This window comes from Hypanus sabinus, chromosome 22 (assembly GCF_030144855.1).
Source record: "Hypanus sabinus isolate sHypSab1 chromosome 22, sHypSab1.hap1, whole genome shotgun sequence".
Classification (NCBI taxonomy): Eukaryota; Metazoa; Chordata; class Chondrichthyes; order Myliobatiformes; family Dasyatidae; genus Hypanus; species Hypanus sabinus.
Genome location: NC_082727.1, coordinates 38,665,639 through 38,681,644, shown reverse-complemented (window position 1 = coordinate 38,681,644; position 16,006 = coordinate 38,665,639). Strand labels below are relative to the sequence as shown.

The following is a 16,006-nucleotide window of genomic DNA, read 5'->3' as shown; positions in this document are numbered from 1 at the left end:
ATCAGTCCAAACACAGACCCTTGTGGAACACCACTAGTCACTGGCAGCCAACCAGAAAAGGTTCCCTTTATTTCCACTCTTTCATTGTGTTATCCATGTTAGAATTGTTTATGTAATACCATGGACTCATAGCTTGTTAAGCAGCCTCATGTGTGGCACCTTGTCAGAGGACTTCTGAAGATCCAAGTACACAACATCAATCAATTCTCCTTTGTCTATCCTTGTTATTTATTCAAAGAATTCCAACAGATTTTTAGGCAAGATTTTCCCTTCAGGAAACCATGTTGTCTATGGCCTATTTTGATCATGTGCCTGCAGGTACCCTGAAACCTCAACCTTAGTAATCAATTCCAACATCTTCCCTAGTACTGAGGTCATACTAAATGGCCTATAGTTTCCTTTCTTCTGCCTCTCTTCCTTCTTGAAGAGTGGAGTGACATTTACAACTTTCCCGTCTTCAGAAACCATTCCAGCATCCAGTGATTCCTGAAAGATCATTACTAATGTCTTCATGATCTCTTCAGCCACCTTTTCAGAAATCTGTAGTGAACACCATCTGGTTCAGGTGACATGTCTGCTTCAGACCTTTCAGCTTCACAAGAACCTTCTCTCTAGTTATGGTAACTTCACTCACTTCATGGCCCCTGACACCTGCAATTTCCACCATACTGCTCGTGTCTTCCACAGAAAAGACAGATGCCAAATACTTATTCAGTTCACCTGCCATTTCATTTTCTCCAGTGTCATTTTTCAACAGATTATCCACTCTCGCCTCTCTTTTACAGTTCATGTGTCTGAAAAACTTTCGGTGTCCTCTTTATGTTGAAGATGAAATTTGCAGAAAATGCAACAAAATAGGACACATGTAAAGAGTATGCTGGGCAGACAACAATAAATGGAACTGCACAGGGAAGAAAAAAATGATTTTAAAAAGCCAAGTTTCAGTTTCAAAAAGAGCACTAATCTGCATGTTGTTGAAAAGTCTGATAATGATGAGATGGCACTGGACTGGGTAGCCTTGAGATTTAAAATGTGAAAACTAACAATAGACCAGCAATATGACTTACACCAGAAGTGAACAGCAAATTAATTAAAATGGAATTGGACACTGGCACTGCTGTTTAAGTTATTCCACAAATGGCATTTTAAAGATACTGAACTGAAGCCCTGCAGATGTCCAGTTAAGAACTTGTACTGGAGAAAACTCATGTGGGAATGACATTTGTAACGGTGAAATACAACAAGCCACATTGAGGTTGCATGTAGTAAAAACAGAAGGGGCAGCATGTGGGGATGTGATTGGCTGAGACAACTGTAACTTGATTGGAGATCCACCCACTATTTGCATACCACATCCCCTGCAAGGGTCGTGCTGAAAGCAAATTAAGAAAAGTACAGGATGATCACACAGCAGTGTTCAAGGACAGCACTGGAAAACTCTAATGCATCAAAGGTAAAATAGTGTTAAATGAAAATGCCACATCCAAGTTTTACAAAGACTGTGTGATTCCTTATACTATCTATGATAAAGTGGGCAATGAGCTAGATCACATTTAGGCTGAAGGAATTTTTTCTAAGGTTGAGTGGAGCCCATGGGCAATGTCAGTAAACCCAGTAGCCAAGAAGAATGGGTCTATCAGGGTCTGTGGTGATTTTAAGGTCACCATCAACTCGGTACTAAAAGTAGATCAATATCCTCTGCCCAGGATAGAGGATATCTTTGCAAACCTTTCTGGAGACCTGCAGAAGGAGATTGAAGTTGAGTCCAAGGGCTTCTCATGAAGGGCTTTATCACTATTATAGATTAATTTTTGGAGTAGAATCAGCATCTGTACTCCAGCAGAAAGCTATGTTCCAGGTGCTGCAAGACTTAACACATATTCAGGTTACTTGGATGACATCTTTGTTACAGTATTTAAAAAAAATTAGGTTATGGGCTCAGAGCATGGTGCAACAAATGTGAATTATTTAAACCAAGCATCCATCACTTACTGTGGTTGCACCATTGACGCACAATGATTACACAAGTGTGTTGAGTAAATTGAAGCAGTGATGGATGCCCAAGGCCAAAGGGTGTGTCACTGTTGTGCTTTGTGAGATTTCTCAATTAGTATTAAAGGTTCCAGCCAAACCTGGCTACTGTGCTCTGCCTGTTGAACTCATTCCAACAGATCAGAAGAATTGGCAATGAACAACGTAGTGTGAGATGGCTTTCAAAAAGTGAAAGGAAATTATGCCAGACACTGTACTTGCATATTATAATCCACGTTGTACAGGGAAGGTTGCCTGTGATGCCACAGTTCATGGTATTGGTGCAGTCATGTCACAGGTTATGAAGGATGGAAGTGAACACCCCAGAGCCTATGCATCACGTTCTCTTACAGCTGCAGAGAAAAATTACGGATAGATTGACAGAGTGGCCTTGTGCCTGCTTAGGGATGTAAAACTTTTCAACCGATACCTGTGTGGGAAAGAGTTTGCACTCATTTCTGATCATTAGCTAGTGTTCAGTTTCAATCCGCAGGAGGGCATTCCACTAGCAGCAGCACGAGTGCAGAGATGGGCTCTCTGTTTCTTGGAGGACACAGTCACAGGATTGAATTCAAGAGCACAACTAATCATGGAACTACTGATTTGATTGTCCCATTTACCCTTGGGAAGGTACATATCTGAAAAACTTGCATGAGAGAACAATGCTCTTGACATATTTTCCAAAATGCAAATTGAAAGTCTCCCTATTACAACAAAGGAAAACTAGAAAAGACCCCATGCTGTCTTGGGTCTACAAGACAACCCAAAATAGCTGGAATGTGCAGCAGAAATACCAGTTTCCCACATTTTTACCAGTATTGGGATGAATTTGCCTTTGAAAGAGGTTGCTTTGTATGGGGATTGAGAATTGTTGTATCGTCCAAGCTGAGAGCTGAAGTGTTCGGGGAGCTATGTGTCAGTCATCTAGGTGTGATCAAAATGAAAGCATTGGCTCAAAGTTTTGTCTGGTGGCCTGTGACAGATCATCAGATTGAGCATCTTGCCATGCATTGTTTGGGATGCCAACACATCCAGAAGATGCAGGAGCAGCACCTCTCTATCTCTGTGAATGGCCTGCATTGCCCTGGCATATGATTCATGTGGATTTTGCTGGACCATTCATAGGTACAAATTAGTAGTGGATTTAGGTGCAAAGTGGCCAATATCCTCCACTACAGCCTTGCACACTGTTAATGTGTTGAGTAACCCCTTCTCAAGGACAAGTGTTCCAGAACACGTAGTCAGTGACAATGGACTGCAGTTTGGTTCATCCTTTGTGCTTGTGCTTTGATGTCCTCAAACCCAATCTTGAAAGGAGTTTACAGGATAAACAGCTGAGACAAATTGAAGGCTCCTCAAACAAGGAGGTTTGATGTTTCACTCCTGGACAAGCAGTTCTGAGGGACTGCAGAAGTGATCAAAAGTGGCTACCTGGAAAGATTAAGGACAGAACTTTCCTGCACAAGGGAGATTGTGTCATCTCCAGATGACATCAGATACATCGGTCAGTTGAGGAGAGCAGTCTCAATTGTTAGAGATGAAGGGTGTCCAGAGCTGTCAGAACCACTTCCAGCAGTCCCAAAGTCAACTCCTACAATTGTGTCCCTCTTGTCAGGAAAGACGTCATCCCCCAAGAGTGAGAAATCCTCAAGTGAATAAATGTTTAGGTCTGAATGGGACAATTCAAAATTTACTATGCTGTGCTTGTCTATATAGTAGTTGTATTTATATAGCGTACTGTGTATATCAGATGACTAGAGAGCAATATGATACATATTTGAACATAGAAATTTACAGCACATTACAGGCCCTTCGACGCACAATGTTGTGCCGATCATGTAACCTGCTCTAGAACCTGCCTAGAATTTCCCTACCACATAGCCCTCTATTTTTCCAAGCTCCATGTATCTATCTAAGAGGTTCTTAGAAGACCTTATTGTATCCTCTTCCACCACCGCCACCAGCAGTGTATTCCATGCACCCACCATTTTCTGTGCGGGAAAAACTTGCCCTTGACGTCCCCTCGGTATCTATTCCCAAGCACCTTAAAACTATGTCCCCTCATGTTAACCATTTCAGTCCTGGGAAAAAGCCTCTGATCATGTGGATAGACAATGTCCCTTATCATCCTATACACTTCGATCAGGTCATCTCTCATCCTCCGTTGCTTCAAGTAGAAAAGGCCAAGGACATAAAACCTATTCTCATAAGGTATGCCCTCTAATCCAGGCAACATCCCTGTAGATCTCCTCTTCACTCTCTCTATAGCATCCACATCCTTCCTGTACTGAGGTGACCAGAACTGAACACAGTGGGGTTTGACCATGGTCTTTATAGCTGTAGTATTACCTCATGGCTCTTGAACTCAATCCCACGGTTGATGAATGCCAACACATCATACGCCTTCATAACAACACTGTCAACCTGTGCAGCAGCTCTGAGTGTCCTATTGACACGGACCCCAAGATGTATCAGATCCTCCACACTGCCAAGAGTCTTTCTATTTATATTATATTCTGTCATCAAATTGGACCAACCAAAATGTACTATTTCACTATGTACTATTTAAGGGTTGAAGTCCATCTGCTACCTCTCGGCCCAGTTCTGCATCCTATCTATGTCCCACTGTAACCTCTGACAACCCTCTACACTATCCCCAACCTTTGTGACATCAGCAAACTTACTAACCACCCTTCTACTTCTTCATTAGGTCATTTATAAAAACCACAAAGAGGAGGGGTCCCTGCGGAATACCACCGGTCACTGACCTCCATGCTGAATGCGAACCATCTGCAACCACCTTCGTTTATTGCCTTCTGTGGGCAAGCCAATTCTGGATCCAGAACGCAAGGCCTCCTTGGATCCCATGCCTCCTTACTTCCTGAAGGAGCCTTGCATGGGGAACCTTATCAAAAACCTTACCGAAATCCATATACTCTACATCCACTGCTCTACCTTGATCAATGTGTTTTGTTACGGCCTCAAACAATTCAGTCAGGCTCTTAAGGCATGACCTGCCCTTGATAAAGCCATGCTGCCTATCCCTAATCAGATTGAGTCTGTCCAAATACTCATTAATCCTGCCCACCACTGAAGTTAGACTCATTGGTCTGTAATTTCCTGGGTTATCTCTAATTGTCAGTTGAGATACATACTTTATTGAATTTCACTGTGTACCTAAGCAGGGAGGAGTGTAGTGTATTTAATATATCAATATATTGTTTGATTAAGCATTCTTTGTTTATAATTCATTATGGGCTATGTGTAAATGTACATGAATTGTGAACATCATTATGCCACCATGTCAGTTTTGAGCACTTCACTGAAGTTCCTGGGCTCCCATGTTTCTCTTTCAAGTTTCTGGAGTTGTAAAGCATAATAGCAGTCTAACCACCTTCTCTTGATATTCGGTAGCATTACTAAGGTTGAGTTGCTTCACCCACCCTCCCCACCAGAATATTGACAAGAAACTCATCTGGATCAACTAGATAACTATTGCAATGGTAACATCAGTTCAGAGGCTGGGTATCCTGCTCCTCACTGCCATCCCAAAGCCTTTCCACATCTGGAGCCACTATTTGGGAATAATCTGGAAAGGTATCCCCTCACTTGGATGAGTACAGCTCTAACAAAGCAGCCTGGTGAATTAGAGTAAAAAATATAAGAGATTCTGCAGGTGCCAGAAATCGAAAGCAATGCACAATAATGCTGGAGGGACTCAGCAGGTCAGGCACCATCTACGGAAATTAATAAACAGTCATATACCTGTCTGAAAACGCCCCCCCTCCCCCCGCTGACTGCTCCTGTGGCTCCTTCCACTGACCGTGGCTCCTCCCACAGACCCCGGTATAAAGGCGATTGAGGCCTGAGCCCTGCCTCTCAGTCTCCAGGATGGAGCATGGTGGTCAATTGCTGCTTGTTCTTTCTTCCAGTCAATAAAAGCCAATATCTCGCCTCCCGACTCAGAGAGTTATTGATGGTGCATCAGACCCTTCATCAGGGACTCTTTTTCCCCTGCGCCCCCACTTCCATAGATGTTGCTTGACCTGTTGAGTTCCTCCCGCATTTTGTATATTACTCTGGCAGATTTGAGTGCCACCAGCTATTATAACTGAGCAACTTAATAAACTCTTTATTCTGTACTGAACTATCATATTTTAGTAAACAACAATTTCATTTTTAAGAGAGAAAATTACCTTTATCCCCATCTCCCCTCAAACCTATTATTAGCAGCTTAACTAACTTCCTGTTTCAATGTCTGTTATGAGCCAGAAGTTTAAAACAATTCAAGTACTGTTACATCAGTTAGCATTATAAAGCGAAAGAGATTGTCGACCACGTTTTGCTGATCGGCTTGATTTAACAGATTAATGACTTGTTTCACACTCCCTTTTTTCTCCCCACGATGAAGGCCACAATTTTGTAGGATGTATGGCAACAGATGGCAGTGTTATTGTGCAGAAGTCATTGAAGGTGATAGGCCAAGTTGAGTGAATGGCTAGTAAAATACATGGGATTTATAGAATAAGGCAGAGTACAAAAGCAGGAAAATTATGTTGAATGTTTATAAAACACTGGTTGGACTGCAACAGGAATGTTGTGCTCCACTATTTGTGACAAATTCTCATTCTTTCAGCACCATGTTGGGAGTAGACACCCTTCCCCTATAGATGTAGCTATCCGGCACAGGGCAGTGAGGGGGTAGGCCCACTCTATAGGGGGATTAGGTGTCCATTTAGTGAAGTAAGAGCATGATCAGAGAGAAATAGTGGGTGGGCGGGGGGGGGGAGTACAGTTCCTTCCGGACATTTTCTGAATGTAAATTTCACCTAAAACTGGTGCGAGTTGGAACTTCTGTCCAGGCATCATTGAAATGTCTTGCATGTAAAATCATTTGATTTAGTTGTCAGTTTGGATCAAGACTCAGTAAATGCATTCTGTTCCTCTCTGGAATTAATAATGATGTCAAAATTTCAGGTTGCACTTCCCAGATCGAACTTGTCACAAAATATTGTGTAGCCTTTTGTTGCATGCTTGTTCCTGTGAGTAACTGAAGTTCATTGAGCATAATCTGGTTGAGCAGTCAGTTGAAAAGAATGAAGTGACCTTGAACTCTCAAATGAGAGCCAGATGACAGACACTACTTGCCAACAGGCAAAGCTCATCTCTTTTTTTAAAAAAAAGGTCTCCAGAAGCACAGTCACTTTCCAATTTCTAACCCTTTGTTAGTTATTCACAAACACTGATGCTTATGTACTCATGCAAAAATAGTGCAGTGTTTAAAAGGTATTACTCTAATGAATATTGATGTAATTCCAGTCAACGGAATTTTAAAAAGTCTCGTGTGCTGATTTGGTGGTTTGTTCACTGCACAATACTGTTTATGGGTAGCAATACAGAGTTCTCATTCTCTTTTCCTGCTTGGGAGAAGCTGGTGATTGTGGGTTAGAAGTGAAGAAGCATTGGAGCTGGGCACTTGGAAGGGTGGGGCCGGACAGGGAATTGAGGGGTCATATTATAGGCTGGGGTTTTAGTAGCTGTGACTTGTCTCCTGAATTTATCCACTTACATCACTTAAAAATTCAGAATGATGAAATATTAATTATCTGTATGAGTAACCCTTGACACCTTCTGAAGCTCCGCAGTCACGTAGATTTGTATCCAGTTCTTCCCTTTTAAACGATTCACTTTCTGTCTTTGTACATAATAAGCACCAAACACAAAATTGCTACTCATCGAGGCTACTCCATTAGTATACTTCCCAAGTCCTCAAACTATAAACTGCAGAGAAGGGTAAAGACAGCAAGTACGTAGGAACACCAATTCCCTGTGAGTTCTCTACAGCATTCCCACCTGTGGATGAATCCTTCAGTAGTAAAAGGTCAAGATATTGAAACAACACACAAAAAGCTAGAGGAACTCAGCAGGCCAAGCAGCATCTATAGAAGAGAGTATAGTCAATGTTTTAGGCTGAGATCCTTCATCGGGATATTGAAACTCCTTCTCTAACAGCAACGTGGCACAAAGTCTTCAGCAGTTCAAGAAAGGAGCTGAACCTCGCTTTGTGGGTTTTTAGAGATGGCCAATGACATTCTATATTGCAAATGAGCAAAAAAAAGCAATGCTATTTATATTTGAACTTAGTTACATGAATCATTTTTTTGCAAAATAAGTGTGGGCACTCTTGTAAAATCATGTTAAATGTTTAATTTATGCTTGTGAATGTTGTATATCTGTTGCGATGTTCCTGTGATGCTGCCGAAGTAAGTTTTTCATTACATCTGTGTACAGATGCTCATGACAATAAATGTTGCTTACTAAGTGTACATTAAGTGTTATAACTATATAACCATATAACAATTACAGCATGGAAACAGGCCATCTTAGCCCTTCTAGTCCGTACCGAATGCTTACTCTCACCTAGTCCCACCCACCTACACTCAGCCCATAACCCTCCATTCCTTTTCTGTCTATATACCTATCCAAATTTTTTTTTAATGACAAAATCAAACCTGCCTCTACCACTTCTTCTGGAGCTTGTTCCACACAGCTACCACTCGCTCAGTAAAGAAGTTCCCCCTCATGTTACCCCTAAACTTTTGCCGCTTAACTCTCAACACATGCCCTCTTGTTTGAATCTCCCCTACTCTCAGTGGAAAAAGTCTATCCACATCAACTCTATCTATCCCCCGCATAATTTAAAAATTTTCTATCAAGTTCCCCCTCAACCTTCTACACTCCAAAGAATAAAGACCTAATTTGTTATGTTAATGTTATAACTTATTTTGAAAAATGTGATTGAGTCAGAGGCATCTGTCACCAGGTAATTGACTGATTTTGGCCTGAACGTTATTATGTTGATAACAGAAACTAGTCAAGACTAACCTGTTCACAAAATTTAAGATAAATCAAAACTGGTCAATGTTACCATGCCAGGCTACCCTCTCACCAGCACAGTCACTGCTCGTGCTATCAAGCAGCTCTTGCTCACCAATAATGGATTCATTGATGCCCAGTTTGGACTTTGGCAGGACCACCTGACCATCAGTCTGGATCCAAACATTGACTAAAGAATGGAACTGTTTAGTGATACCAATGAAGTGAGAGTGACGGCCTATGATTAAAACAGTAGAAATTGGCCCAATTTGATACCAGAGTAGTCTGATCACATTGGAAGTCCAAAAGTGAAAAAAAACACTCAAGGAGTTGGAGTTGTACCTGACGCAAAAAGAGATGATTGAAGTTGTCAGTGGTCAAACATTCCAACCTCATCCCCTGGAAAACTTTTCTTGTTTCAACCATTTGCAGTTCCTTCTTTGATACCCTTTATCATAAGGTCCAAGGTGAGAGTGTTTGCTGATGACTGCATCATGTTTATTCTCATTGGTGACTCACTGGTAAATGAATCAGCCAATCCCTGCTTGCAGATATTCTGAAACTACACCGAGAGGCATGGGATGACAAGTGGAAGGTAATATTTATACCAATGGTCTGCTGGGTAATAATTAACTTCAGTGAGAAAGAGTCTATGCCATTCCTACATTTTTTTGCTTTTATTTCAGATTTTCAGAAACTCTACTTTCTGTGATCTCAATTTGACCATATTCTCCTGATATTGAGGGGTTAGTGATGGCTATTTCCACCATCAATATTTTGGAGAGGGGGTCATTACTGACCAGAGACTCAATGAGCCTCATTAACATTGTGGTAACAAAATCAAGTGAGCAGCTAGGCATCCTGAAGTGAGTATTTCACCTCCTGGCACCCTTTTTTTCCATGTAGTGCAAGAATGTACGATTACATGATGTAGGAATACGCTGGAATATTCTGTTTCTGAAGATGACTGCTATACTAATAAAATCTTGAGGTTAGATGCCACAGTGAAAAGCAAGTCACTTAAATAGCTGTGTACCTACCACCTTAAACAGTTATTCCTTCCACCACCGGCACAACGTTTGTGCCATTTTACAGAACGCACTGGATTTACTTGCCCGGGAGACTCTGAAGTCTTTGCAGCTTTATGTCGGGGGAGCGGTGTCAGTGCCGGTGATGCAAAAAAAGACTAAATAAACTCATCAAAATGGCTGGCTCTGTCCTTGGCTACAACCTGGACTCTTGAGTTAATGGTGGAGAGGAGGTCGCTAAACCTGGCACATCCTCTCCATGACCAGCGGAGGACCCTTTTGAACAAGGATCGTTACAGCAAATCTTCCCTACCAAATGCAATAAGCATATACAACAGTTCATCTCTGTGTGACAGCAGAATAACATAAAATTGTACAATAGTCTGTTTTAATATTTCATACATTATTATTGCACATTGGTAAATCATTGTATATTATTCTGTACTTTATTAGTCAAGTCTACACACTGCTAACGTTGCTGCTGTAATTGAAGAATTTCCTATTCAGGATCAATAAAGTATTATTATTATTAAACCCACAGCTATTTATACCAAGAAAGACTAAGGCAGTAAGTGGTGGGAAACATTACTGCTCTGGGTTGAAAATTCGTCACTGGTTCTTCATTGTCATTTGGTTTAAACCCTGGAACACCACCCCAACAAAATTGTGAGAATGCTTTCAAAAGAGGGACTGATGCAGTTCAAGAAGGTTGTACACCAGTGCTAAAAGTGCTTGTTTTGTTAGGGGCATCCTCTTCCTTAAAACAAATCATATTATTCACTGCACTGATTTAGTGCACCGGATAGGTAGTTGGGAATACATACTGGGGCTGGTTGGAAGTTCTGCAGATAAAGAAGAGCATGATTTATTTAATATGCCTCTTAGTTTGCAAACCCTAAAAAGTTTGATGCACTCTTAATGATCTTAAATCAGCTAATCCATAAATCAATTAAGCAGTGTGGAGTTTTGTATATGCAATCATTTTGGTGATTTTTCTCTGGTGGATACATGAAAATATTTTCAAAAATATTTTGAAAGAACTTGGATACATTTTTCTATGTCTTGCCGTGAGTCCCACACACCTAATGCGCCATGTAAACATTCCTCATATTGTGGTGATAAGGACTGTACTTTGAAATTAATTTTTTTCTGGAGATATGAGAAAAGGCAATGCTGTAACCTCTCCAAGATTCTCTTCAGATGAGAAAGGCTGCTGCCAGAATTCTTCCAACATAAGCTTGACTATAGATTTTCAGAACAAACTAATGAAATTCAGAAAGGATCTCATGTAGTTACAGAACTAACAATGCTGCCTAGTTGTTACATTGGCAAATGCATGGCCCCATAATGATTGTCTTCTTCCATTGGCATTTTGCCATCGTGATATTGGGATTCATTTATTAAATAAGATGCATTCTTTCATAACAATGAACTCTTTTTACACACATCTTTTAGCACATAATCTAGGTCACAAAAACATTATTGCTGTGTTTGGACAAACAAGACAGAATCTTCTTTCAGTCCTAAATTAGTACATGTCTGTTTAAAGGGAAGGAAAGTTAAGGTCGAGGGCAAAAATGATATCATGAACATTACTGGATTTTTGTCCAAGAATGTTTTCAACTATTCAATGGTGTGAAATAGAAATCCAGAGGAAAGATTTATGTACTGTAGATTAAACATGATTCAGCTTTTTAACTAGACTGTGTCTGACTAAATGCCCTAAAGACATTCCAAATGAGCACAGAAGTTCTGTATCCTGCCATGTACAAGCTCAGCCGTGAACTAGTCTTTAATTTTGATCAATGCACATAGTCCTGTGATTACAGGGATTGAGCATAACACATGCCCTTTGGAGTAATCAATCTCCTAAGAGGCTTGTCAAAACACATTTGTTTAGCTTTTAACCAAAACCAATAATAATTTAAAACACAAATGCAAGGTCAATGGCTGCAACACTGCACACGTTGCACAATACCCTTGTGTCAGAGACCGCATTTGGTAAATTAAAACATTCTCGTGCTCTACTATTATGGTTATGAGGACCACCTACTGAAATAGAAACCAATTACATGCTAATATTCATCATTTGCATGAAGTCCGTCAAGCAACCCAATAAACAAAGCTCACGTTTTATCTTATGCCTTTGTAGTTTTCTTTAATACACGTGCAAGGTCAGCGTTATTACCCATTCCTAGCTGCCCTTGAAGATGGTGGTGATGGGTCATTGCAGTCCTTCTTGTGAGGCTACTCCTGATATGCGTCTGGGTAGAGAGTTGCACGATTTAGATTGAGTATTGATGAAGGATCAGTATTTTCCTTTGAAGTGATGTGTTCCATGGAAGTATGCTTGAAGGTGGTGTCATTCTGATGTGCCTGTAGATTCTTGTCTTTTTTAGTAGTTTAGCTCACACTTTGGAAAGTTCTGCTTGAGTGCACACTACGGATGCTGTGCAGCGTTGTTAGGGTAAATGAATGGTTAGGTCACAGCGTTGTCTAGCAATACAAGCAATATGTGATTATAAATGGCAGAGGCAGTCACCTGTTTGGCCCTTCAAGTGAGGATGCCTGTCCTGGGGCTGGCGGCCTGTATGTGTGTGTGAGAGTGTGCTGGGGGGGAGGATGGGAAAGGGGGCTTGTTTTACTGTTGTGTCTTGTTTTGGTTTGTTGTTGTTGCTTCTTGTATTGTCTTGCTGAATATTGTGGATATACTATGTTGACCCCGAAATGTGTGCCAACTCTTGCAGGCTGCCCCCAGCACATCCTCGGCTGTGTTGATTGTTAACACAGACGGTGTATATCACCCTATGTTTTGATGTACATGTGCTAAATCTGAAGCCTGCTCTATTCTCCAGTGAGCGCTCGGCTAATCGGATTGTAGAAGTGCCTTCTGGAAATCCAAGTATAGGTTGGTTTCCCACATCATGTTTTATTTCTTTGAAGGAATGCAATAAATTGATTAAACCTTGATTTCCCTTTCATTAAACCTTGTGGCTTCCTTGAATCATGCTGGATGGTGCCAAGGTGCAGTGAGCATTGCTGGCATTAGAAGGGGAGAGTAACCTATCGGAGTCCTGAAGTTTGCCTGAAAATTGGGGAAAAGCTTTCAGGTGTCAGGAGATAAATCATTTGCTGCAGGATAACCTTTGATTGTTTTTGTTCCCAGAGTATTCATGTGGCTTTCCAGCTAATTTTCTCATCTGTGGTGTTGATTGTGGGGATCTAGTTACTGTAACACCATTGAGTGTCAAAGGAATGTTGTTTATTCCAAATACAGTCAGCCTTCCTTATTTGCGGGTTCCGCAAGCGCAGATCGGGAAAACGCAGAAGTTGAGCATTGTTTGCCTCACGTCTTGTTCATTCGCTACTTGTCTTGTGAGCGAGAGAAAGGAGTTTAAGGCTAGTAAGGGATGGCTGGCTTGCTATGTAAAGCGCTACAGCCTCAAGAGCTTAAAGGTCACGGAAATATCAGGTGGCATCACCATTCCCAGAAGAGCTACGATGTTTGCATCTGTACTGAACATGTCATTATTTCCTAGTCAATACAGTATAACATCTATTTACATAGCATTTACATTGAATTAGGTATTATAAGTAATCTAGAGATGATTTAAAGTATATGGGAGGATGTGCGTAGATTATATGCAAATACTACGCCATTTTATATAAGGGACTTGAGCATCCACGTTTTTTGGTATCCGTGGGGGGTCCCGGAACCAGTCCCCCCGTGGATAAGGAGAGCGGACTGTATGTGAAAGTCTGCAGATGATGGGTATCCAAAACAAAACATACAAAATACTGGAAGAACTCAGCAGGTCAGGTAGCATCTATGGAAAAGAGTAAACAGTCAACGTTTTGGTCGAGACACTTCATCAGGAATGAAAAAAACGATGAGAAGTCAGGGTAAGAAGTTGGCGTGAAGAAAGGAAGAAGTACAAGGTGGTAGGTGATAGGTGAAACCCGGAGAGACAGAGGTGGTAAAGTAGAGCTAGGAAGTTGATTGATGAAAGAGATAAAGGGCTGGAGAAGATGGAATCTGAATCAAGAGGATAGAAGACATGGAAGGAGGAGAGCATTAGAGGGAGGTGATGGGTACAGAAGGAGATGAGATGAGAGACCTTGTTCTGTTTTATTGGGGATCATCATTGACTGGAACTTGTGTGACTTATTTTTCCTTTCTGATTTCTATCCAGGTCCAGGAATGAACTGCTTCATTGCTTGTTGTTAATGGAGATGAATATTCAAATATGAGGGAGCATCTCAACTTCTTGTACAAGGTGTAATTTAAACCTTTGAAATATATTTTCCATGATTCTCATTGTTTTAGTTTTATCAGGGCTCCTTGGTGACAGCCTCAGTCAAAAGCTTGCAGAGAGGAGGTGCAGCAGCTAACAGACTGGTGCAGAGCCAACAACCTGTCTCTGAATGTGAACAAAACAAAAGAGATGGTTGTTGACTTCAGGAGGGCACGGAGCGACCACTCCCCTCTGAACATCGACGGCTCCTCAGTAGAGATTGTTAAGAGCACCAGATTTCTTGGTGTTCACATGGCGGAGAATCTCACCTGGTCCCTCAACACCAGCTTCATAGCAAAGAAAGCCCAGCAGCATCTCTACTTTCTGCAAAGGCTGAGTAAAGTCCATCTCCCACCCTCCATCCTCATCACATTCTACAGGGGTTGTATTGAGAGCATTCTGACCAGCTGCATCACTGCCTGGTTTGGAAATTGCACTGTCTTGGATCAAAAGACCCTGCAGCAGATAGTGAGGTCAGCTGAGAAGGTCATTGGGGTCTCTCTTCCCGCCATCACGGACATTTACACTACATGCTGCATCTGCAAGGCAAACAGCATTATGAAGGACCCCACGCACCCCTCATACAAACTCTTCTCCCTCCTGCTGTCTTGGGAAAAGGCACCAAAGCATTGGAGCTCTCACAACCAAACTATGTAACAGTTCCTTCCCCTAAGCTATCAGACTCCTCAATACCCAGAGCCTGGACTGACTTTACTGCCCAATTGTCTTGTTTATTATTTATTGTAATGCCGGCACTGTTTTGTGAGCTTTATGCAGTCCTGGGTAGGTCCGTAGTCTAGTGTAGTATTTTTTCTGTGTTGTTTTTTTTACATAGTTCAGTCTAATTTTTGGAACACCATGCTCCTGAAAAACATTGTCTCATTGTTACTATGTATTGTACCAGCAGTTATGGTCAAAATGACAATAAAAAGTGACTTGACTTGACTTACTGTCAAGGGCAGACACTTCCATCACCACCCTCTGCTCTTTGGTCCATGTTTTGACAAGGCTGTAAAGAGGTTTGGAGTTGTTGACGTGGTCCTGGTGGAATCTAAGTTGAGCCCTGGCAACCGGATTTCCAACACAAAGCACAGCTTGACTGATTGTCAGCGATACCCAGCGTTGTTGATGATTGAGAATTGACTACTCAGTCATATTCTTTAGTGGGTGGCAAATAACATTACACCACAGTACGGGCCCTTCAGCCCGTGATGTCCTGCTGACTTTTTACATCTTGATAAATCAAACCTTTGCCTCCTACGTTCCCTTCTGGATGATAATGTGGTTAACTGGATCAGCAAACTTGCAGATGACGCCCAGAATGGGGCGTAGTAGACAGCAAGGAAGGCTATCATGGCTTATAGTGGGATCTGGACCACCTACAAAGATGGGCTGAAAAATAGTAGTTGGAATTTAATGTAGACGAGTGAGATGCATTGCACTTTGATAGGACCAACCAGGATAAGTCTTATCCAGTGAACAGTAGGGCAGTAGAACAAAGTGATCTGGGAATACAGGTCCATAATTCTTTGAAAGTGGCTTCACAGGTAGATGGGGTTGTAAAGAAAGCTTTTGGCATTTTAGCCTTCATAAATTAAGTTATTGAGTACAGGAGATGTTGTGTTATGTTGAAGTTGTATAAGACATTGATCATGCCTAATTTGGAGTATTGTGTGCAGTTTTGGTCACCTACCTACAGGAAAGGTGTAAATATGGTTGAAAGAATACAGAAGAAAGTTTACAAAGATGATTCTGAGACCGGAGGACCTGAGTTGT

General features: G+C 41.4%; 1 protein-coding gene across 21 annotated transcripts in view; it reads left to right on the top strand.

The window, feature by feature from the left end:
- Positions 1-16,006, top strand: part of ppp1r3cb (protein phosphatase 1, regulatory subunit 3Cb) — a 273,775-nt gene that overhangs the window by 51,713 nt on the left and 206,056 nt on the right. For 6 of the 21 annotated variants that reach the window (XM_059947544.1, XM_059947540.1, XM_059947539.1 and 3 more), the window contains one exon: positions 14,129-14,212. The exons of the other annotated variants lie outside the window; for them this stretch is intronic. The gene's annotated coding sequence lies outside the window, so the exon portion shown is untranslated. The remainder of the gene's footprint in view (positions 1-14,128; positions 14,213-16,006) is intronic. 21 annotated transcript variants of the gene reach the window in all.